Source organism: Bactrocera dorsalis, chromosome 2 (genome assembly GCF_023373825.1).
Source record: "Bactrocera dorsalis isolate Fly_Bdor chromosome 2, ASM2337382v1, whole genome shotgun sequence".
Lineage (NCBI taxonomy): Eukaryota > Metazoa > Arthropoda > Insecta > Diptera > Tephritidae > Bactrocera > Bactrocera dorsalis.
Window position 1 is genome coordinate 6,079,022 of NC_064304.1, and position 26,290 is coordinate 6,105,311.

The following is a 26,290-nucleotide window of genomic DNA, read 5'->3' on the forward strand; positions in this document are numbered from 1 at the left end:
TAGTAAATGTAGAAATTATGTCACTATCTTTTCAAGAAACCTGGCTATTTATAACTTCTTATTATTAGGTGCTATACCGTCATTGGCAGCTGCCAATTTTTTTGCGTTTTTGACTCAAAAGCAGCCTGTCGACTCAGTAATCAGTTGATATTTGTAGATTTGAGGAGTCTGTTTTACCTTATTCCTTATTTGATTCGTCAAGCATTGTAGAGTAGCAAATCGCACATACTGTACTTGTTTGATATTGCGGTTGCGGAGTTCTCTCTGGTAAGCTGAAATAAATGGGCACTTGGTGAAAGCCTTCACTAACATGTCTTCTAACATGAGGCAATTTTCTATCCGCGTCCAACGCCTTTTGTTTTTTTTTTCTACAAGTGATTAGAATTGATTTTAAGTCTTTAAAATAAAAATATCTTTACTGCGCATTTTTGACAATATTTTGTCATTTTAGCCATTCACAGACCAGATTCACTGTCTAAAACATGCAAAATAAACCGTCTCTGACCTTCCAAGAACGTGTTTGCACATTATTTTAATTTTAGAATATCAAGAGTCGGAAATTTAAAAAATGATAAATTTTAGCTCAAACTATTTCTGAGGAGGAAATGACAGGCAAGCTTCCAAGCCAAAGTTCGAAATACAAAGTTTGACAATTAAGTAATGAGACTGATTTTATTGCCGCGCTTGTGGTAAACCTGTCACCTTTCTCTTTTTCCGGCATCCCTCCCCTCACCATTGATATATGTACCATCGCTCTAGCTTATTTAGTTCGCCTGTTGCGTCAATTTGAGTAGACGTGTGTTTGTAGTGCTCGTCACGAAAATGAAATCAAGAGCAACGCGTTGCGCCATATTGGGAGAAACAGCTTCGGAAACGTACGCTAAAATTGTAGGAGTGTATGGTGATAGTGTTCTTAGTCGTGCCAAAGCTCACAATGGTTGTCTCTGCGCGCCCCCCGCCCGAAAAAGCTCTCATGAGCAAGTCGAAGGTGAAAAAGATGATTATTACCTTTTTTGATAGCCGCGGAATCGTCCACAAAGAATTCGTTCCACCGGGGAAAACTGTGAATCAAGTCTACTATTGCCAAGTACTCGAAAGATTGCGAAAACGAGTCAACAGAGTGCGCCCAGACATCGCTCGTAACTGGATACTTCATCACGACAACGCGCCGTGCCACACCGCCCTCAGCGTGTCCCAGTATTTGGCCTCTAAAGGGATCGCCAAGTTGTAACAGCCGCCTTATTCACTCGACATGTCACCCTATGACTTTTTTTGAGTCGATTACGGACATCCAGGCTGCCGTGACGGAGGTACTCGCGGACATCCCAGTCGAAGCGTTCCAGAAATGTTATGAAGCATGGAAAACGCGCTGGAATCGCAGTATAGGTGCCCAAGGGAACTACTTTGAAGGGAATGGCAAAGTTGTAGAATAATTTTCAAATATACGGTGTTTATGGAATCAGTCTCATTACTTAATTGTCGTACCTCGTAAGTTTTTTTATGAATACAGAACTGAATTACAATAACTATGTATAACTTAAACGATACACGGTTAAAATATACTTTCTTGCACATTGCAAGCTTTTGTCGGAATTCCTCAAAAAGCAAGATTCTCTTTAAGTAAAATATTTCGCATTAGAATCATCCTGAGACGTGTTGTTGAAGAACATAAGGCAAAATATTTATGTCTCTAAATACAAAAATATTAGAGGTGTCTCTAGAATTAAAATTTTTTTTGATTGAAAGCAGATAAATTTATTAAATATTATTTAGAACAATTAAAAATATAAAAGATCCGAAACATAAAAACATACTCATCGGAAACAAGAAAACCATATTGTTACTTTAGATTGACGAACACACTCACCACACGTCAATCCAATACACAATGTAGGGCTTTTAATGAAACCCTAGATATCAAGAAAATCTTTAACTACAAAAGATTTCATTCCGCTACCACAACATATCTGAAGGTCGCTTCCTGTAGAATAAGCGCAATGTTTAGTTGCAAATCTCAATCAAAGCTTTCGGGCTAATAGACAACGCGGGCGATTAAACCATTAAATAAACGTCAGCTATAAAAAATTATGTATTTTCTACAACTAAAATACACTAAAATGCTAGCTACAGTTGGGAAAATGACAACTTCATTTTTTGAACACACTGTAGATGCCATAACTTTGGCAAACCACAACTATTCTCAGAAATATTTGTTATACTTCTTGTTTATGCTTGATTTTAAGCGGAAATCAACTTATTTTTGAAAAAAATATATCGCTCATTTGCTGCAAGACCGGCATAAATCAAAAAAACGTGATTTTTGAGTTAATGCTGCAGAATTGTTTGTTATATCATACTTCATGTTGAGTGAAAAATTCATATGAATACCTCTTATATGCTCCGCTTGAGAAGAGGTGTAAGGTTGGAGTCACCGTATAAGGTTGTAGTAAGTTGAAAACTTTAAACGCGTTTTCTGGCGAATCGATTTTTTTGACTTATGCTGGTCTTGCAGCAAATGAGCGATATTATGTTTTGGCTTCAACTGTCAAGTATGTACATACATATATTGGTTAAATATCAGGTTCTCTAATAGCGATGATATGATTTCTAAGCGTCGTTTCGGCAATTTTTAATGTCATGTCATGGTCCGTAATATCCTTGTATGCAGTAACGTTTACAATTTTATTATGGAGAGATATACACAAGAACAACGTTTACAAATAACGCAATTTTATTATCAAAATATTCTAAAAAATTTGGACTATCTTAAACCACAAGCTGGCGGATTTGGAGAAAGGCTTTGGGATTGGATTTGATCATGAACTGAAGTCGTTGGACACGTCGTGAATTTGACATCTGATTCCAACAAGACTGAGCCACATGCCACACAGCACGTATAACAACGGAATTATTGTTAGAACAGTTTGGAAATTCGATTATTTCAAGAAATTCTGCCATTCTCACGAAAATTGTTGTCATTGTCCATGCCTCTGCTACATATGTATGTATAGAAGCACGACTTTGATCGTCGAGGCGAAGGCCTTACTTGTCAATTTCCTACTCAGTCCAAAGTAGCAGCTGTTGGCAAGAGTGATTCTGTGTTGGATTTCGAGTCTGACGTTGGTGGCGGTGTTAATGCTGATTCCAAGATAGACGAGATTAACAGTGACGTAGGAACCAAGTCGCCAATGTGACCACTGTGTGTTTGATAACAGCAGATCTTTTGTCTTGCCTCGAACACTACCAGACCCACTTTTTTTTAAAGAAATCATATCACTCTTTTTGGAAAGCCCTGTATTTACAGTTAGCATTATATTAATTTGCTATTACAGGCATATTTTTTCAATCCCACATATGTGCAGGCAAACAAATCGACAAATATTTTAATATAATATTTTAGAAGAATACCACGCTCTGAGTTTATGCGTAAAAAAGACTCGCAAAAACTTATAAAATATTCAACTACCATTTAACAAATATTAAAAGAATTTTTAATAAAAACATTTTTCGCAAAATAAAATAACTCAGTGTACGAGTAATGCAAGAACGGAAGGCAAATGTAAAAATTTTAGGCTTAAAATGAATTTGCAGAATTTTTATAATAAAATGTGTGTAAATAGATATGCATGTGTGCGTGTGTGTGTGTATATGTGATGTGTACTCTATTGTATATGCATGTGTAATAAAGTAGTTTTCTGCCATAATTAAAATGTGTTTGTGTTTGCCGAATGAAATATTTATGGAAATGTTGACTTTGAATTGTGTAGTTAATTGATTAATACACAAACAAAAACTGTATAAACGAAATTTGATGCATTAGGTTTAAAGCGCATCAATGGGAAAAGTGTAATAAATGCGTTACATAACTTTTTCTCGACAAGAATTTCGTTAATTGGGATCACATAGCCGCAAAATAATCAAAAAATAAATGTTTGCATTCGAAATTTATGAAGCAGTGAGGCGCTAATGGCATAAAGAGCAACAGCGACTTACCAATTACCTCCGCTAACGGTGGTTGATAACCAATATTTTTTCAATTTTGAGAACCTAACCATATCCGGGATCCTAAAAATGTCCGCTAAATGCAAAGCGCTGAACTAAAAGCTGTGCAACAATATCGCTGTGTTGGTGTACTTATTCTTGTTTTTGTTGTTGTTATAAACAACACGCATCTACTTTCATATGCAGCGCATATGCGTTAGCACGACTTGAGTAGCATGAGCAGCAAGTATCCTAGTAACTGCGCTTTGCATCTACCGTTGCTGTTGCCGTTGCCGTTGCGGCTGTAATTAATTAGACTCGAAGGCATTTCGAAAACTGAAATGCACTACCAGCACTAATTGAACATGAAATGAAATCCTGTACGACTTGATTTGTCTAGCAGCGTTTTGATGTTATGAGGCGAACGCACGCACGCACACACACACAGACGCAATCACTCATTCACACACAGCAATGATTTCGTGCTGCAGTTTATTCGCACGTAAAGGTTGCATTACAGACATTTGTATGCGTGTATGTGTGTGAGTGCAGCGACTATGAGTGATGGCTAACGGCTCTATTCACTCTGACACCCATTCAATTAAGCAGCCACAGATGTAGATACATTTCTATAATTCTTTATATTAAATGGATTGTGATGGATCATGATTTTTTTTCTAAAAATACTATATGTCCGTATACATACATACATATACATATGTATATGTAGCCTTTAGTTCATATATGTATGTATGTATGAATGCATTTTGCTGGTGTAATCCAATATTTTTCATAACAATTACCATTTGATTACTTCGATTTCATATTCTTCGCTTTAATTTACACAATTTGGAATGAATGCTGAGAAATTAATAAGAAGAGTTTAAATGTTGGCAAATTTATATTCGCCACTAAGCGACTTTGCTAATTTATATCTTCGAACACAAGAGTTCTTCTTTTCCATGGCTTCACAAAGAACTACATATATCACTCCACGCGCAATCTCTCTAGACACCATCTAACCTAACCTTCGTCGTCTGCTCAAGCCGGTCCCGATTGCCACGATATTAAAACGGCTACAATTATAAGAAAAATAATCTTTACAAATTTCTAGACTAGTATTAAACCAATTATATTTTCATCATTATATAATCGAATGCGTGTCGAGTCATATGCTGGTCATGCTCTATCAAAAGCAACAAGTAAAAGATGGTTTTAACGGTTCAGAGAAGGTGATTTTAATGTGAGAAATGAAGAAAGTGAAAGGCCACAAAGTTTTAAGACGCCGAACTGCAGGCAATATTGAATAAAGATGCTACTTTGAGACAAAAGCAAATGGCAGCTATGCCAATTGTGCACAACAAACTACTTTAAATGTACGAGAAAATTCCGAAAGTGTGGGAAATGGCTGCCACAGGAATTGAATGAAAGACAAATGGAAAACCGAAAAATCACTTGGAACTTTTGATTGCAAGACACGAAAAAAAATCAGTTTTGGATCGAATTTTAACTGGCGATGAAAAATGGATTTATTTCAAGAATTATAAACGGAGAAAATCATGTATTAATACGGGGCAGCCAAAAACTTCGATTGCGAAATTAGATCGATTCGGTAAGAAGCCGTGTTCTTTGGGATCAGATGGATGTGGTATAGTATATCATGAACATTTAAAACCTGGTGAAACTATTAATACTAATCGCTATAGATCATTTGATGAATATAAATTATGCATTGATCGAAACATGACCAGAATGGGCCAGAAGATACAACAAAGTAATTTGTTGCACGACAATGCGTTCGCACACAAAGCAGAATCGGTTCAGGATACAATCAATGTACTTGACCCGCCAAGTTCATCAAACTTCGCTTCTTGCGATTACCATTTATTTTCAATGATTGGACATGCATTGGCTGAGCAGCACTTCGATTCCTTTGCAGAAATCGAAGATTAGGTTTCTGATTGGCTTTTTCAAAAGGCGAACATTCTATTCGTATGATACATACAAAATGACAGAAAGATGGACAAAATTTATAAAAAGAAATTGTCAATACTTTAAATAATTTATGGTATATGAACCGCCCCAAGCGACTACTAAATTCAAAGGGAATGATATAAGAACTCCAATAGGAGTGTTAAAAGGTCACTGTCTAATTGTCAGACATGCCAGCAGAGTGGCCACACCATACGAGGTGTGTTCAAAAAGTATCGCGAATTTTGTGTTTTTTCAAAAAGTATTTATTTATTCATGAATACCTATTTTGTCCCCTTCAAAGTAATCCCCATGAGATAATATACACTTGTGCCAACGGTTTTTCCAATCTTCGAAGCACTTCAAAAAATCATTTTTTTATCTTCTTCAGCTACTCCTTCGATGGCGTCTTTATCTCGTCAAGAGAAGCGTATCGTCGTCCTTTCATGGGCCTCTTCAGCTTAGGGAACAAAAAAAAGTCACAGGGAGCCAGATCTGGGGAATACGGTGGCTGCGGCATCATTAGTGTGTTGTTTTTGGCCAAAAAGTCGCGCGCAAGCAACGATGTGTGAGCAGGGGCGTTATCGTGGTGCAAACGCCAATTTTTGTTCTTCCACAAATCCGGGCGTTTCTGGCGGATTGCTCCGCGCAAATTGCGCATAACTTGCAGGTAATATTCCGTATTGACCGTTCTTCCCTGTGGCAAGAACTCATGATGCACCACGCCCCTGCAATCGAAGAAAACTGTCAATTACGATTCGCGATACTTTTTGAACACACCTCGTATAATGACTGTTGTAGAAGCTGTCAGGAGCTGAAAGAACTGTAAAACTTAGACTGTAAAACAAAAACTTTTTGTATTGACGAACTTCATTAAAAGCACAAGATGGTTCTAATGATTTCACAATGAACCCCCTAAAGGCCTACCTACCGCTCTGTATAACCGTCCAATGTAATACAAAGCATATAGTCTTTAATTCCAGAAGCTGCCAGCCAGTATGCCACTAAGCATTCAATTCAATTACATCAGAATGATAAGATTTTCGAACATTTTTCTTCACAAAAATTTTTGAATTTAACTTTCTAATTTATGAAATTCTTCGAAGCAATTCTGGATTAAGATTTTCTTTTTTATTTTTCTCTTTTTTGCTTCATTTATAATATAATAATTATAGTTCTTGCAATAATATTTTCACATATTTGCTTTACAATGTATGCATTTATTCAACACTTTTCGGCTTACTCCTGAAGTTTTTGTTCGCCCCAATGTGGATGGCGAAAGTCAACGAGCGCAAAAAGCTAGCTAACGGTTTATGTTAATTACCCAACGGGCTGTGCTTGACTACTTGACGCACTGCCAGCGAAGTGAACACTTTCCAAATGCCGGTGGAACTAATGAATTCACACACACACACATGCACGCAACTGCGCAGAGGCAACAACAATGTAAATACAATGTTAAAGCAGTGAAATGCGTGAAATTAATTAAAAGGCTGCCAAACAAAGTTACGAGTATGCAACAACAACACGCACAATTATCAACACTGCAAATGCAAGAGGTGCAATAATAACATTACAATAACAACATTGTTTACTATATTGGCGCTGCAACAACAAGAGCAATGTCAGCACAGGCGGCGTCTGATGAGAACTTGATCGCTGAAGTTGAAATTTCGCTATTTTGGAAAACTTCACTTGGCTTTCAAGCGTCAAACAGCAAAAATGGCGGCTACTGCAGAAGCGTTTCGCAAACTAAAAAGTGTTAATTAATGCGTGTGAAATGCGCGTGCATGTGTATATGCGTGCAGTTATGTACATATATGTATGTATGTACATGTACGTATGTGTTACCGCGTTGCTTTGCAGTTTGTCAGCCGACTCTCCTGCTTAATGCACACATATACAAAAATGCATGTGTGTCGAAGTCAGTTAAAAGCACCGTTCGCGAGATGGCAAGTGTTGGGTAAACGAAATAATATAGCATACATTACGGCGCAATGCTAATAAGTTCAGGTTAAAGATTTGCAATCTTTTGAAGAAATATTTTAATTTAATACTATTGAAAATTTACGCACCTTTATAGATCTCGCGTGCAACATTTTACCTATACGTCTATTGTATTATATTTAATGGCCCACAGGGTGGAGTTCTATTCCCTCTACTATAGGGCCATCTACTACGATGCTAAGGAATGGTGTAATATAGAAGGGTTAAACATCAACCCGTCAAAAACAACCAACGGCCTTTCACAAAACGAATAGTTCTTCCGAGCTAGAGGCCCTTAACACGTGTTAGCAGGGAATTGGAGGTGCCTAATAAGGTCAAATTCCGAGGCCTCACATTACACTCAACCTTACGGTGGAAAAGGCATGTGGAAATAACACTGTCCAGAGCCACCAAAGCACACATGATATGCAGACGCCGAGCCGTTAGATCCTAGGCTGTCAGGTATCATCAGGTGTATATATATGCCATGACCGTAAGGACTATTGTCACTAATGGTACTGATGTTTAAGCATCGATGACAACGCAGTCTTCGGTACGTCTTCAACTATCGAAGCTGCAAAGGCTCTTTGATCTGCGCTTCAGGGACAATGTGGATTTGCCCAACCGTACTACTTAAAGTCTTTGCTGGAGCTCACACCGTTCCATCTAGTCATCAAACAGGTAGCGAAGCTGCTCATGGCAGCAGAGTAATATGGCAAAGGGAGGACAATTTCGTCTCAACAAATGAAGGCCTTATGAGAAGACACACCTCTGGGTCTTCTTCCAAGAGACGCAGTAAAGAAGAGAGTGATTCCATACTCCATCCACAATATACCAAGGTATGTTTTCCTGTTGTCCTACCAATAGGATGTTTTCCTGACATTTTTCAAGCAGAAGTCTTTGCTTTAAGTCAGTGTGCAGAATTTCCAACGCAACCAGCATATCGTTATACTCATCGATAGTCAAGCGGCACTAAAAGCGATTTCAGCTTATGAAGTCAAATTGCTATTGGTAGAAGAGTGTATAGGAAGGCTGAACCACCTATCAGTTTGTAACCGTTTACGCCTCATAAAGGGGTAGCAGGCAATGAGCTGGTCGACGAACTAGCCCTCTCTGCGACGGCTTCCAGGATGATGGGACCAAAACCATGCACTGCGGTGGGTTCCCAGATCAGAAAAGAGTTGCTCTGCACGAAGGAGTAAGTGGGGAGAAAACCTCACTGGGAGTAGGCAACAGGAATGCGCCACGCCAAGTTGCTATTGGGAGGTTATAACTTTGCAAGGTTTACAGATACGATCAATCTCCCCAGAGACAAATTCCGTCTCCTTGTCGCGCTCTATACTGGGCACTGCAGAATCAAGAAACATTTTTCCAACATGGACATAGCCTCTTGTGCAAACTGCCGGTTTTGCGACATGCAACCGCAAACTACAGAACACCTGATGCTGGATTAATCAACAATGTGTAGAAGCAGGCTCAAGCCTTTTGGATCCATCTACGTGGACCGGGATCGCATCATCTACATCGCGCCCAGCAAGCTCCTCATCCTATCGGGCTATCGATAATATCGATTTTGAATTTTGTTTGAAAAACGTGGGGCTCCAAGAGTTCACTTCTCACATCTACAGCGAATATAGAAAAGGGACCAGTTTATACTGTTTCATTGTTCAACTTGAGTGGTTTCGGAAAAAACGATGAATATTGAACCAATTTGAAGCCCAAATGTATAATTGTTTTACGATTGATGGGAGATATAGATGAGAGCAATATATCTACGATCTTTACATTTAATTCCAGAGTCTTCTCAAAGAATCGAAAAAATTTTTTCATTCTACTTGGCACTATATGTAACCTTTCATAAGCATATAAGATAGATACAATGAAAACCGAACGCATGTTCACAAATTAGACGAATCTACAGGCCTAAAGTACTCATCAATCCAGCGACCGTAAATACATTGCCAACCCCACGTAGCACAGGTAACCCCAGAGGATCATAACAATGGCTGCGCTTCATTACCGCAAAGAGAAAACGCGGCGAATCGCCGGTGGTAATGGCCAAATTATTGCATTTAATTTTAATAAAAAAGCACTTCTTACTGCCGGGCCCACGCCGCATGAAAAGCGGCAGCGACGATGCTTAATCAAAGAAGAATGAAATGACGAAATGAGGGATGTTGAGAGGGCGGTCGGGGAAGGGACCGAAGGTGAGCACAATACAAACAGTCGCTGACATCCTGTCGCATGGTTGACCTACCGACCAGCCAGGCGTGCTGGACCTGAGGCGCGCAATTACTTGCCACATTTTACAAGCCCTGCGTACAACCACACACACACACACACCATCACACACTCAAAGGCGTACATAAGTACACTTTAATGCATGTATTTATGCTTCTTTTACTTTCCGCATTTGTTGCAATCGCAGGCGCTCGAGGCACGCACGGCAAAGGACACATGCGGCTGATGTAAACAAACAAGAGTGGAGCGGAATACAAAAACAAATAAACAGGCACAGCAAGTGTAATAAAGTAACAAAAGTAATGAAATAAAATATAAGCAATAACGGTGTATTTTATCTGCGATTTTTTATTTAAATTTGAATGTTCAAGCGCATGGGAGACAAGCACCAGAAAGCATGTGACTGTTTGGTTAGCGGCTGCGTACAATAACAGCAACAATAAACGCTAGTTATGGACAGCACCCCCGCTTACGTCGTGTGCCTTTGATGGCTGATGAGTAATGGTCAAACGGAAATGAATGCGCATATCCGGTGGCATTTAGATACGCACGTTGGACAAGCCTACGCAGGTGGCGTGCACATATACGCACACACACTCACACAAAAACAAAGTACTTTCCTTCAAATTTGTGGCAATTCAAGATTCTATCCTCGTACGGCGTCGTGTGGTAGGGGGGGGGAGGGAGGCAAGATAGATTGCCACAAATGGTTGCGAGCCATTACCCATCAAACGAAAATTGTGTGCTAACTACGCAACAACAGCAATAACAGCAACAAGCACAACCGCATATGCAATGAAATACTAATAAACAATTGCAAATGTGCGCAATAATCGCTCGAACGTGAAAGCAAGGCATTAATTCAATTAGAAAATCTTAAAAGCGCACATTAAGTAAATGCGTTCATATTTTATTGTTGGCGTTGGCGAAAAATGCCACAAATGTGCGCCCATAAGTATGCAATCAAAGCGAGAGTTTAAGCGTCAGTCTCTCTTCTTTTCAGCGTTGAAGAAATAGCACATGCAATTCAGTACAAATCATCGCTTTCAGTGCTGCCACATGGATAGAATTTGTAAAAAAGTTGCAAATGAAATTTTTTGAGCGTTTTTTGGCAGTTCTTTGATATTTATATAATCATTTTCTTATTTATATTTGCAGAGTATACAAAATTAACTAAAAAAAAACATTTTTTTCATCGAGTTATGCCTCCTTGAAGTACAGGCGGAAAATGCCGTGTCTCCAATGCCATGATTTTTACTCTTAAGGTCATCTGAAACATAAAATAAGAATGGATTAGTAACAAAATCGCTATTTCAAAAAGCAGCAAAGCTGAAATAATTCTTTTTTTCATAAAATGGCGACTACTCAAAATTAAAGGTAGAATTTTTCACTCTTTTTTAACTTTTTCGAATCTTTTCAAAACTTCCCAGGCAAGCTTTCACAGATTTTGCCGAGTCATCAAAGATGTGTGTTGTCTAGCGTTGTCCTGATGGAAGACGGAGTCTCCATTTCTGTTGAACAATTCTGGCCGTGCTTTTTTTTGGATTGCTTGCCTCAATCTCAGCAGTGGTTGACAGTAAAATGCAGAATCAATCGTGCAACCAGGCTGGAGCAGTTTATAGTAGATGATCACTTTCCAATCCCACCAAACACACAGCATAACCTTTTGAGGCGTCAATTTTGGCAATGTGACCATGTTTTGAGCTTTACTACGCTTGGAGCATGATTTTTTTCGCACGTTATTGTCGTATTTGATCCAATTTTCGTCTCCTGTTACCATTCGCTTCAGAAATTTCATTTCGTTTCAGCAAAGAATCGCAGATGTTAATTCCGTCCATTAAATTTTTCACAGACAATTCATGTGGTACCCAAACATCGTATTTCTTTTTGTAGCCAGCCTTTTTTAAATGGTTCAAAATTGTTTGATGGCGAATGTTAAGTTCCTTAGCGATGTCATGGCTACTTATGTGACGGTCCTGGTCAATCTTGTCCATAATTTCATTGACTTTTTCAACGATAGGTCAACTAGAACGAGGTGCATACTTCACAGCGTAATTTCTAGAACGGAAGCGAGCGAACGATTATTATGCTGCACGAACTGATACAGCATCGTCACAAATTTCATTGGTGACTTGTGTGGCATTTTCCCCTTTTTTAAACAAAAATTTCAAAATACAGTGAATTTTTTCTTTATTTTCACTAATTTTTGAACAGCTGTAAGTCTCTTTCAACTTCCCCGAATTTAATTTTTTTTGTTAAATGAAGCTTAAAATCTCAGCTTTCTAACACTATATGGTATGACACAATGTGATTGGTAGAACTGGAGATATACGACTGCAACGACATCGATTAACAAAATACGAAAACACTTCTTCGACTACTCAATAATGGATATATTTCTTGACGTTCAACTTCATTCTCTCACTTTAGTTCGAAGTTTACATACATATGTATACATATTTAGAAACGAAACATAGTTATATAGATTTAAATCTTAAGGTTACTAAGCACGATATAGATTTGAACCAAAACCAAAGACATAATGAAGGATAAAAATTGTTAAAAAAGCTATACTCACACACAATGTCCTCTTTGATGAAAGCCACTAACAGAAATTTTCGTTCATTATCAGAATTTTGGAAGATTTTCTTCGCATCCGAATATTAGAAAGTCCAACAGTTGAGAAGCCAATGCATGCAACTTGAGGAATGCTTCAAAAAGACACAAAAGCATAAATTATAATAAAAACCTTCCAAATGAACCCCATAATATAGTCTGCGATAGCTGCCTAAACTTAAATTTACCAAAATTCATTTCTATAACTCAAAAAAAAAAAAAAATAAATACTATCCTCCAACAGCGGCAACACAGCACTTGCAGACACTCATACATGTATTTGATGTGCACAATTACCAGCATATTAATAGGCGCTATAATTTCAATTGTTTTTACAACATACTTGCAGAAAACGTAAAACCTCATAACTGCCGACAATTCCGACATGAGTAACAAACGCCACTCAGTGCCACAATAAACACATAACCAGCCAATAAATGCGCGACGAATGCATTCGCACAAACAATCGTAAATTCTTGCCAGAAACAACTAAACACATACACACATGTGCTTAGTACTTGTACTTAAATTACGTAAATAATTCATTTTCAAATTCATTGTGACTCTTTATGACTTAATTTTCCAATCGTTTTCACTTAACTTCTGCTTAAGCGCTCACTACCTTGTCGTCTGTTTGCGCTGTCGCGGCCATAAAACTGACGAATTAAAAATTTCAGCGAAATTCTAGCGGCAGAGCAGGTAGTGAAGAAGGCGACAGAGAGAGAGGGAAACGGCAGCGAGTGCGTGACGCAGCAGATGTTAAGAAGCGCCGCTTTGACTTTGTTAAACTCGTAACAGCAGTGTCGCAATAAATGTCAGATCAGCTGTCGTAAACGTCAAATGGCGCTGGAAAAAATAGTTCAATTGTTGCTTTTTGCAGAATTCGTAAAATATTTGTTCACTTTGTTGCAAAAAAGTTTCATTTAGTAATTGTAATCACTTACTGATTATGTATGTATATTGATTAATAAGCGTGGACTTGTCGACATACAGGGTCTACCAACAAGAGCCAAGTGATGTTAAAATTAAATAAACCCCTCAAATTTGGTCAAAATGGATTATTTTTTTTAAACAGATGAAGTTTTATGGGATTTAAGATTTGAGTAAGAGGTCGGTCAAATGGTAACCAGGGCTCCGCTTGCATATCTCCACCCGTTTATGCCAATTTTCGATGTCTCGGAAAGCACTTCGACTGAAATTTCAACTCTAGTGCGCTGAATATTGTCTTCAACCTCTATGAGCTTTGCTGGTTGATTGGCGTAAATATTTGGTTTAGCATACCCTCAGAGTAAATAGTCTATGGGCGTTAAATCGCATGATCTTGGCGGCCATTGCCTGGACCATTATATATTAAAAATTAACGAATCACTTTTGCATGTAACGGGTCTATATTTAGACGTGAGGCATAAGGCGGCGCACCATCTTATCGTAAATATTGATCGTCCGCCTCGATTTCATCAAATTCCGGAAAAAAAGATTGGTCAGCATCATGTTATAACGCTTGCTGATGATGGTAACGCCATTTGCTGCATCATTTCGAAAGAAATAAGGCCCGTTGATGCCATTATACCATAGTCCGTACCAAACGATCAAGATTTGGCAAAGCAATTGCGTTTTCTGAACCAAACGAGCATCAGAAATAAGCCTCATATGAGAAAATCTCCTCTTGCGCGAAAAGCTTTTACAGTTCCTACCGAAGATCGTGAATTTTTGTAATAATTTTTTTTGATACTTTCCAAACCTTGTACCGAAATAGGAAACCTTACCGAACAGACTGAAGAAATGTTACCTAATCCGTAAACAAACATGACCGCTTTGAGCCCTTGAGGTCATTAAATCATGTGGTCCATATTGCTAGATGCTGTATATATGTATGTATAGTTTCCTCTTCTTCTTTACTGGCGTAGACACCGCTTACGTGGTTAGAGTCGAGTTTATAGCAGCTCGACAGTCGTTCTTCTTTTTCGCTGTTTGGCGCCAATTGGAGATTCCAAGTGTAGCAAGGGCCTTCTCCATCTGGTTTTTCCAATGGAGTGGATGTCTTCTCTTCTTCAGCTTCCTCCGGAGGGTACTGTATCAAATACTATCAGTGCTGGAGTGTTTCCATCCATTCGAACGACATGACCTAGCCAGCGTAGCCGCTATCTCTTAATTCTCTGAACTATGTCAATGTCGTCCGATATCTCGTACAGCGCATCGTTCCATCGAATACGATATTCGCTGTTGCCAACTCGCAAAGGATCATAAATCATCCGCAAACCTTTCTCTCGAAAACCCGTAACGCCGACTCACCATCCTCTGCATTATATAGCAGGACGGCGATAATGAGTGACTTGTAGAATTTGGTTTTTGTTCGTCGAGAGAGGACTTTACTTCTCAATTGCCTACCTAGTCCGAAGTAGCCCCTGCTCGCAAGAGTTATTTTGCGTTGGAGGCTGACATTTTTGTTGGCCTTAATGCTGGTTGCAAGATAGACGAAATTATCTAGGACTTCGGAGCAGTATATGCCAAAATATAAAATTATAGTAAAAATTAAGAGAAGAACAGTTTTTAAATGAACTCTCTACATAACAAAGTTGCTCTTTAAACTCGACTAAACAGGTGGAGATGGTTGTAAGAGTGGAATCCAGCTAAGCTAAAGCCATAGCGGACTTAAGCATCCATAAGTACATGCACACAAATGAATTCGAGTTTTCATAATTTGTTGTTGCAAATATAGAGTTGGTCGCATTGTCTAACCAAGTTAATTTTCGTCATTTTCCACCGACCAAATATTTATTTGAATGCATTTGATCAAAATTCAGTGCACACAAGGAACACAATAACAACAAAACAACACATAAGCACTGCCACACATCAGCATCATATTAATTCACACGAATGCACTTGGTTTGGCCGGATCAGCTGCACCCACCTTCCCCTTCTCTGTGTCACTGCTTTGGCTCACTGGCCCATTTGCAGCTTACACGCTCACAGCTCGCAGCTAAATCGCAGCCATGCATGCAAATTTCCATATGCACACACACATGAACGCAAAGTGATGCGTTGGACCAGCATAAAGCAGCGTCCTCGGGTGGCAACCCTCGCAGCGCTCTGAGCTATGCTTTGCCTGGGCTGGTGGGCGCTGCGTTCGCGTGTGTGTGTGCGCTGCTGTTGTTGATGTGATGTCGTCTGTTGTGGCATTTGATGTGATGATGCGCTAATGTTGCATGTGGACGCACGCTTTTGCTGTTTCGCCCTTTTCACTGCACACATTTGCACATTTGCTTTTGTTTTTGTTGCTGTTGCTGCCCTTGCCGGTTCGCTGTGCGCTGATTTGTTGCTTGTAAAATGTCCGAATTAATTTACATATCAATTTTCGTCAGTTCACTGGCTCGCTGCTGCGTTCACTGGAGTTAACGTGAGTGCCAACAACAACCACGTCAATGTTGTCATCAACGCATGTACCCATACATACATATGTGTAAATGCGCATGTGTATTTCAGCATGCGGGAGCTTTCAATGACATGTGGCCGAATTCGCAGCATCCAATAATTGAAATGTTGCCCTAAGCGCCTTCCGCTGCCACATGTTGCGGACACAATTAGGTAAAGCAAATTCATTTACAAAAACTCGATTTTTTACCTTTTTTTGAATACTCAAGAGCTTTTTCCATACTACAATATAGCACTTAAAACTCTGAAGGTTAATTCGTGCCTCAAGCGATTTCGGTTATTCCTGGCACATCACCTTGGGCGGTGAGAACACTGCGTGTTTGTAGGTCGAGTTTCAAATATAATTTTGTACAAGTAACTATAAATGTAACGGTTCTTTTTTGATGGCATAAATAACACATCTTTGTATTTGTTTCTGCGAGGTTACGTCAGGTTAGGACGTAAGGCCGACTCTAGCGTCGAAGTTAAGGCAGATTCCATTTGATCAGTTGTGAATGCTACTCCTCAGTGATTCCCAAAACTACGAGATATATACATATGTAACAACAGACCTTTATAGATCGACGAAGGATTTGAGCTTACCACAAATTTGTTATGTAGTCCAGTCATTTGCTTAAATTAGGTAAGAATCTCGGAATTCGATATACCCATTTATATGTTTACAGACAAATACGAGTAATAGGGTATATCGAATTCCACGGTGAACTAACTATAATGACTGGACTAATGATATTATCAATCTAAGTCACTTCACAAAGTTCGCCGAAAGAGTGTATATGTATAAATGTTTCGTCTTCAGTCTGGCGAAAGCTGGAAAGTTGAGAAGAAAGTGTCTAGAGGATTTCACCTCTATTCCACCATTCAACATTGGCAATTCCAGCTGACAAGTCAGAATACCGTAGTAGGTACAGAGGTGAGCTGAACCTTACTAAAAGCAAGTAAGTAGTTGAAAAAACGTGTTCCTTTTCGTTTTGGGCCAGTAGGATCACGTAGCCGCCCAAGTCCTAGTTGTTGACCTTCCCAAGCCTACAAGAGAACAGTCTAGTACCAACTCGTTTCCAATATGATAAAATTGCCAATGCCAATGTGCAAGCTTAGCAGTTTCGAGCGATGCTGCTTCGACTGGGCATCCAATAAAGTTGGATAAAAAAAGAAGCTTGATGCTACTAGTATTGAGATCACAATCAACGAGACAGTAATGCTGCTCTTCCATTGGAGTGAATACACACCTCTTTAAAAGAATCTGAATTTTTGACCAGTACATCAACTATTACCTTACTGCCAGCCACCTTCCATTGTAATGCGGAATAGTAGTCTAATCGACGTGAAGCTGGAGTTGATGAAGAGCTCCGAACAGAAGATTCCCCTTAACAGGACAGCTCCATTAACAACGTCCGATATGTTTAACTTGCTAACGACAGCCTTACACTTTTCAGTAGCATTTGGCAGCGTAGAATGGACACCCTAACCACCTTGGTAGGGTTCGAGGTCCCTAAAACCTCTGTCCTACTTTGGGTCCGCCACGCTGTTGCAACGCAACTCCACATGACAAAGTGTTCTTCCCGCATTCGAGTTTTAACCGCATAGGCCACGATACTCTCCCAGGGGCCAGTTTGTATAATCAAGTTGGAGCGAACTCCAAGGGCTCTTGCTCCCGTGGTACCAGAACTAAGTCTGAAGAGATTGAAGAGCTGTCATTTCATTTAGCAAAACATCGGTTTGGTGTGGTTTGTGGGCTGGTAGAATCATCGGTCCATATTTCTTCAAAAATAATGCCGGTAAGCACGTAACTGTCAATGTCGATTATGATGCCTGAAGTTGAAGCTCGTGATCTGGGCGACATTTACCAGTCGAAATGCTCGAATGAGTCAACGAAAACTGGACTCAACGGATGGACCATCTGATATGTAGCCGCCACCAACATTTGAAAGAGATAATCTTTAAAGAATGCTAAATAATGTTCTTTCGAATGATAGTAAATATTAACCATTAAATTTGAAGTTTATGTGTTTTTTCTTTAAAAAAGTAGGGAACTTCGAAATGAATCACATTTTAATTTTAAAGATCGTATAAGCCACTTTCGAATGCTGGTTTCATTTTATAAGAATGTCAACAACATTCTCGAAAGTGCGCACTCTTGGGTGATCCACCAAAAGAATCAAAAATCTTTAATATATTCGTAGACACATACTGATAATTTAAATGTAGATTACCGTTATTAACAACTCATAAACGCCACAGGTATCGCCGCAGAGTTTTTACCTAGAAATACCGCTGGATAATTTCATTTCGCGATGAATTTAATTGAAATAAACTAACTAAAATAGTGCTTCTGTGTACATATGGCAGAATATTTTTGGAGGAATTCGACATAAAATGAAGATTTACGAATGCACGAGTCGAAATAAATCGCTGGCGGATGCAGTTTTTATAATTATGTCGAAGAAATGGCAGCGGTTACAACAACAAAACACTGAAATCTGCCATTGCTTTACAAGAAAAGTAAAAACCAAAACCATAACAACAACAACAACTCATGAATGTGAGAAACAATCAAATTCTGCCAAACGGAGCAAAAAATCCTGTTGCCAGTTTGTAAACATGGCAGACAGCAAATGCAGCTCGTAAATCGCCAGTGAATGTTCGCTTGTGTTGTTGTTGTTGTTGTTGCATATTGCAATCGGAATATTCGAACAAATCCGCAATTGTTGCTCGTTGCATATTTACATAACTGGATAAATGTATTTACATACATACACTTACAGAAAAATGCCACGCTGTTTGGATTCGGAACCGAAATCCGTCAGATACACAATCCATCCACTTGTTTGCGGCGCTGCCGACTCGTTTTTCACCGAAATTTCGCTGGCAATGGCAAAATATGCGAAAAAGTGCATGCAAATGTATGACTTTGATGTATGCACGTATGTGTGTGTGTGTTTGAGTGTAGCAGGTGGACTGCATGCACCGCCCCTAGTTCGCTCGCTTTTTGTTGCCACATCCCTCCCACTCACCGATTTCGTATTTACACATGTGGACTTGGCCAACAGTGCAATATTGTAAATGAAATCGCCACTTGCCGCATTCACATTTTTCAATGGCAAATGTAAATGTTAGCTCGCATATGCATTCGCTTTTGTAAATATGTAACTATATATGTATGTGCATACATATGTACATATGTCAACTTATATACATATATATGAATAAACAAATAATATTTGTGTGTATTAAGCAAGGTCGACAATTGTCCACTGAACTTTTTTTAAGACATTCATACTTACATATGTACATACATACATACATGCATACATACTTAAGTTCTACTGAGGATCGAAAAACCCAAAGGCTTAATTTTTTCAATAAAAATATTAAATAAATAAATTATTTATATATGTAATATAAAATAATGGTTATAAGTATATACGAGGGTTGCCTTTCATATTTCGTGTTTAAGGAACAAAATCAAATATTAATTATCGAAAATCGCTTTATTAGTTTTCAAAATATTCTCCATTAAGATCTATAGATCAATTTTCGAACTACTTTTGCCACCATGATTAAGATATCTCCAAACAATGCGTTTTTCAACGCATCAACCACAACTCCAGGTATCGAAAAACATTTATTTTTTACGAACGGGATTAAAAAGAAATTATTCAGGACCAAGTCAGGATTATATAATATAGAGGATGACTCATCAAATCGATGTTTTGAGTGCTCAAAAATGCTTGTTTGAAGCGGAACTGCCTCCTAGGAGCCGCAAGAGGTCCTGTCTTAACTACGTCTATGACATGAAACAATACGCCGCCTAGGCTTAGGACATAACTAACTCCAGACATGCGCTGACCGCCTTTCACAGTAGAGCCATAAACCTTCACCGACTCGCTTTCACTGAATGGCGTACATGGCCATTGCAGACGACAGGCTCGAGTTGCCACGAGAATTGAGAGTAATCCTTGCGCAGCTTCGTTTTGAATACTGTAGCAGGTCAACCACATACTTATCCAGAATCGAGCTTGATATACCAAATATATGTCCATCATGAAATGAATCCTCGCATGACTCTATCCACCTCTTTGCATGCCCAGCTAACCCTACACATCTGACCCCTCTCCATACGGTTCTGAATCTTATCGCGCTAACGGGGAGTAGATATGCGTTGCAACAACAACAACAATTGAGTGATCGAAGTCGGAGACTATTTGGATATTTTATAAACATTAAAAGACCTGCTATTCGAAACGAAACTCCTTGTCTTGACAATGGCATTTGTGTCTAACATTTTAATTTTATTGAAACATTTTTTATCTGTCATAAGTTAATAATGTAAATATTTTTTTATTTATTTCTTTTTTTTTATTAATTTTATTTTATTTTTATTTTAAAATTTTTAAATTGACTTGATTCAGATAAGAGAGTTCCAAACAGAGATAATGAGATCTGCAACTCATCTCTCATTGCAAGTGAGAGAGCAATTTCTAAACATCAAAACCTTCTGAACTCGATCAGCTGTCAAAGTTCAGGAGGTTTTGACGTTTAACAATTGGAAATGTGCGATGGTTAGATTGAAATCTTAACAAAAAAATATGTAAACGGAGGGATTTGTTGCCTAGCTCTAGACCACTACATAAAATGTAAAACAACGATAATTCAAGAAAACACGAAATATAAATGTATTCGACTAAATGTTTTGTCATGTGATGCGTCATAGTATTAATTTTCAATGGAAAATTATTAAAAACTTTTACTAATTGAGAGCTCACAAGCTTAATGTCCTTATTAAGTGTTGAATGTTCAAAAATCAGTTATTTTAATATAGCATAAAAATATTTAAATAGTTTCTCCATATATCAAATGACCAACATATAGTAATTTACAATCGTAATAAATTTTGGGTGTTTTAATTTAAATATCCAAAAATTATATTTTTTCCGATCTGGCTATAATGGAAAATTATATAAAAAACGCTAATTTTGAGGCTCTCTAACAATGGAATAACTTGGACATCCCTTTATCTCCGATTCCATGAATCATCATTGCGTGACTCTCTTGAAAATAGTGGTTTCGAAAATTAGCCCAGTCCAACCATATATAATATCGCTTCAAAGAGCGAAGATCCATCTCCTGATGAATTGTCAAAGTTAGATCTTTTTGAAGAGCTTTATACTGGCATAAATCTTAAAGAAAATAATTTCGTTTCAGAGATCCCAATGTGAATTAATACAAGAACAAGATGCATAAGTAAATATATCTAATTATGTCTATTTAACTACAATGTATTTAGTGTAATTTTCGCTTACATTTCGGCGCAGAAATTTCAACAATGTCTTGTTTTTCAATGCAATAGATTTTAAATTTTAGTTGTTCCTGTGATGCTTCCGCTTTGTTTTTATTTATTTCTGATACATACTTATGTAAATACATACTGCATTAAAGGCATGTTTATAGCGAATTGTTAAACGGATTCGTCAAAGACAGACCCAACAACTAAATAATATAAAATGATACATTGTGTACACCTTTCAAAAACCTCCTAAATCGTAGTAAACTTTGGCCTTATTCTTCTAGTTGACTTACAATTTTTTTAGAAAGCGAGCTGAAAATTCTAGGTGTCTGAAGTTATGACGCCTGCAGGGTTGACGCTTAAATCCGAACCAAATGAAAAAATTTATCCTCCGCTCGGCTTTAAGCGTTCATTCTGAGCGCACCCTTATGTTACCCATAGTTGAAAAGAGGCAAAACTCAAAAGAAAATGATTTGGAAACCAACAACGCGTATAGACTGAGTCGGGAGGTTAAAGTAATAGCTGTCAAGTAATGTACATAAAATTTTCAATGAAGATTCCTCATTTATCTTTAAAGCACTAGAATATATGGACATACAGTAAACCAAAAGCATATACGGGGAGGTTTTTGATTTTGAAATGAGTTATTACCTAAAATATTAAAATGTTTGAGTTGTAAACAAAAGTGAGACAAATGTTATTTTATTAATTTAAAAAAATTAATATAAATTTATTTTTAAAAATCCAGTTATCTCCGAAAAGTTAAAAAATCTTAAATAACGCAAAAATTCAAATCTCTTCATTGTAAATCTTAGATTTCAATAGTGGTTAGTAATGAATTTTATTTTCAATATGCTAAGTTACTACCTTACGAGTAAGATCCACATTTTTGTGTTGGCATATTGATATGAAACACTTTTGTTTCAAAAAGAGCCAAAAATGAAAATGCAAATTCGAATTCCTTACGGTGTGGCAAGCACATGGCAATCAACGATCCACTCAATGCGAAACTAACTCAATTTATCACATACGATAACAATAATTGAGAGAGAAAGTTTTAACAACATGAGTGTGCTCAACCGCTATTGACTACTGGCTCTTGGTTCAGAATCAAAAATCGGTCAGTAATGGTATGAATATTTTGAAACATTTTGTTAATTCCAAGTAAAAAATATACAGTAATTAGGATAGTGACCAAAGCAAAAGCAACGAATCACAGTCATTTTTATATAAACTTCTTCTACTAATCTCCTCCTCAAAATATGGGACTGATGTGCTAAGTGGTCTCTGGAGTATGTGAAGGGTCCTCAATACGATTCGCAAAAATACTATGAACTAGTGCTTCATAATACATATCTAATTGAAGTAATATTTCCTAGCTTTAACAATTTTTTGCGTTGTACAGAGTTCTAGTATCATCTCTAACATTTTTGTTAATATTGATATGAGGATCTAAAGATTGTAAAATAAAAGTATAGTAACCCTGCTCCATTGATTTTTATTTTATAAACGCAATATTTCAGTTGCTATAGAAAAATATTTCGCCAAACTAACAGTCGATTGCGACCTATTTATGATATACATAGATCTATCTTTTAGATAAATTTATCTAAAGCTGGCAACATTGTTGTTCTCGTGATAATATCGTAAGCGATCCTCTCAATTACCACGCTCTCACCTTCGCAAACGCGCGTCTCTTGAGAGAGATCGTAAAATTGAGTCGTCTACCGTTGTTTATGTTGAGATCACGTTGCATTGTTTTTGTTTTATTCTTGCTCACACACACATGTGGCTTCGCCTTTTGCCGTCACGTAAATTTATCCAAAAACTTCTCTTTGCCTTGTTGTTGCTTCTTCTTCGCAAATTGTTGCGCTTTGTATTGTTTGCGTGCGACGATTGCTTGCTTCGTGTGTGCGCGAGTGTGTGTTGTGTGCACGCCGTCGCGCAACAACAGCAACAACAAATGTACAGCAAGTAACATACAAGAACAATTGAGTGAGCGTAGTCGGAGAAACACGATAAAGAGCTGATGGTTAAGCACGAACATGACGAAGAAGCAAAGTAAACGAAAACAAACACATTAAGAAGAGTGGAAGACAATGCAAGAAAAGATTTTTGATCGTATGCCTGCCGTTAATGTTGCTTCTTCTTGTTCGCAGCCGTTTCGCCGTCGTTTCGTTGTCGACGGCTCCGCATTCGCTTTTAACAATACAGAATCTCAGTCTCAGTTTTTACACAGAATTCATCGGTGTGTCTGTATGAAATTCAGAAAACAAGCCGCAAAATATACAAAGCGCATGTGAAACTAATGATTTTAACAAGCAATCGGAATAAAAACAGTGTCAATAGTTAAATTGAAAGTGAAAAGTGTTGGAACAACCATATTTGGTAGCGCCAATGTCCAAATTCTAGAAGTTACCACAGTAACTAGTAAGCGAAATAAAAGCAGCATTCTGTGCGGAAGATATTCGTAAGTGTTTTGCGCCGACAGGTTGCCACAGTGACCATTTTTGCGGTCGTCGTGTGCCAAAAATCGGCAGGCGTGCAGTCGCGCCCGCCTCCATTCCCGGCAGCACACTCCACAGTGTAGTGTACGGTTACAATAGCAGTGTGCAGTGCGTTTGTTGTTTTGGAAAACTGAAAGTGAAACGAAAAATTTGTCTCATTTCAATTTTTTCCTTGTTGAAAAATTGTTTATATTTGTATATTAGTATTTTCTTTCGCGTTTTTTTTTATTGTAACTCGTATTTCGTTGTAATTAGTTTTTTAACGGAAAAATATATATTCATAAATACGTGCGTGCCAGTGTGTCCTTGTGTCTGCCGTCGTGGTGTGTCGCTCCGAGTCCGAGCATTCGTATCCTTTGTGTCCGCAATTTTCGCGTTTAATTTTTTTTACTCCCGTTCGGTGCGCAATAGTAAATCGCAAACGGTGCTCTCAACATTGTCGTCCTTTCCAGTCGTCATTCTCACATTCGTTTACTGGCGCGCTACCTTTGTTGTCAACGCGTTCGATCGTGTACCTGTAAAGGAAGTATTGTAGATCCCGTCGCGCGGAATTCACAATCCAGTTGGAAGCAGTGCGTGCCACCGCCGGAGCACAAAGCATTTCAAGGCAACTGTCTGTGCGTGTGTGTAACTTCGTGTGAAAATAATTCCGTCATTTGTCCACTGTCCTTTAGCTTTGATACGCAATTGGTCGGTGGTTAAATGACAAACGACGCTAATAAGAAGAAAGCTACGTCCGCTTAATAATAAAAATAATAATAAAAATTTTATTTTTTCAGTTTGTTCAGTTTTAAGAAAATTTTCACCGAGCATTATTTGTTCAAGTCCATCCATACGCCTCGAAGTGTGTCGCAATTTCTTTATCGAAAATTGTGTGTGTTTATGAATTTGATTTTTTCCGCTCAAATAAAAGTCTAAATTAATTTAAGTGTTACTCTTAATTTTTGACAAAATTGAAAGTGAAGTGTGTCTTTGAAAGAAAAATTAGACCAAAACCTAAAAAAAAGTTGTATAAAACATTGAAAAACCCCAGTGTCGTTTTGAAGTCGAATTCTGCGCGTAATTTGCAAGTGGTGCCATCCCAATTGCAAAGCAAAAACCAGCGTTCCAGCCGCCACATAATCCAACCAGCGTTCTTCCTCTTGGTTAGCCGATTGTGCAAACTGTAAGTGCAAACTAAAATAATAAAAAAAATAATAATGTTTAATTAAAAAGTTCTTCAAATTACCATTGTATATATACATTGTATATTATACAACCATGTCTACTTACTCTATCTCTGTAATACCTCCTCTCTTCGCCACCGTTTTCTTTTATTTATCCAAGCATATCTACTCGTTGTAATCAATAATAAATGTCTTAAGCCACTTGTAAATAGTCCGTACATATGTTTTTTGCTTCACCTAGTTTCTTCTAATTCTGCACTCTTCACGCTCCTCTTCTACCATAAAATTAACCACTTCTTTGCGTCATATGATACAACTTTCGTTTTCAAACGTTCGCTATTATTTTTTACACTCTTTCGCCGGTTGGTTACCTGCGCACGTGTTGTCTTATACCTGTTTCCTCTTGCTACCTCTCGTACTCAACCGGCATCGGTCGCTAAATACATACGAATGTAACGGGTGATTTTTTTGAGGTTAGGATTTTCATGCATTAGTATTTGACAGATCACGTGGGATTTCAGACATGGTGTCAAAGAGAAAGATGCTCAGTATGCTTTGACATTTCATCATGAATAGACTTACTAACGAGCAACGCTTGCAAATCATTGAATTTTATTACCAAAATCAGTGTTCGGTTCGAAATGTGTTTCGCGCGCGTGTTTTGTTCAGCGATGAGGCTCATTTCTGGTTGAATGGCTACGTAAATAAGCAAAATTGCCGCATTTGGGGTGAAGAGCAACCAGAAGCCGTTCAAGAACTGCCCATGCATCCCGAAAAATGCACTGTTTGGTGTGGTTTGTACGCTGGTGGAATCATTGGACCGTATTTTTTCAAAGATGCTGTTGGACGCAACGTTACGGTGAATGGCAATCGCTATCGTTCGATGCTAACAAACTTTTTGTTGCCAAAAATGGAAGAACTGAACTTGGTTGACATGTGGTTTCAACAAGATGGCGCTACATGCCACACAGCTCGCGATTCTATGGCCATTTTGAGGGAAAACTTCGGACAACAATTCATCTCAAGAAATGGACCCGTAAGTTGGCCACCAAGATCATGCGATTTAACGCCTTTAGACTATTTTTTGTGGGGCTACGTCA

At 38.1% G+C, this 26,290-nt stretch overlaps 1 protein-coding gene across 5 annotated transcripts in view; it reads left to right on the forward strand.

The window, feature by feature from the left end:
- Window positions 1-26,290, forward strand: part of LOC105227019 (polypyrimidine tract-binding protein 1) — a 498,255-nt gene that overhangs the window by 47,388 nt on the left and 424,577 nt on the right. For 3 of the 5 annotated variants that reach the window (XM_049450399.1, XM_049450401.1, XM_049450403.1), the window contains exons 1-2: window positions 23,679-23,987; window positions 24,804-25,189. The exons of the other annotated variants lie outside the window; for them this stretch is intronic. The gene's annotated coding sequence lies outside the window, so the exon portion shown is untranslated. Of the gene's footprint in view, window positions 1-23,678; window positions 23,988-24,803; window positions 25,190-26,290 lie in introns of those variants that run through there. 5 annotated transcript variants of the gene reach the window in all.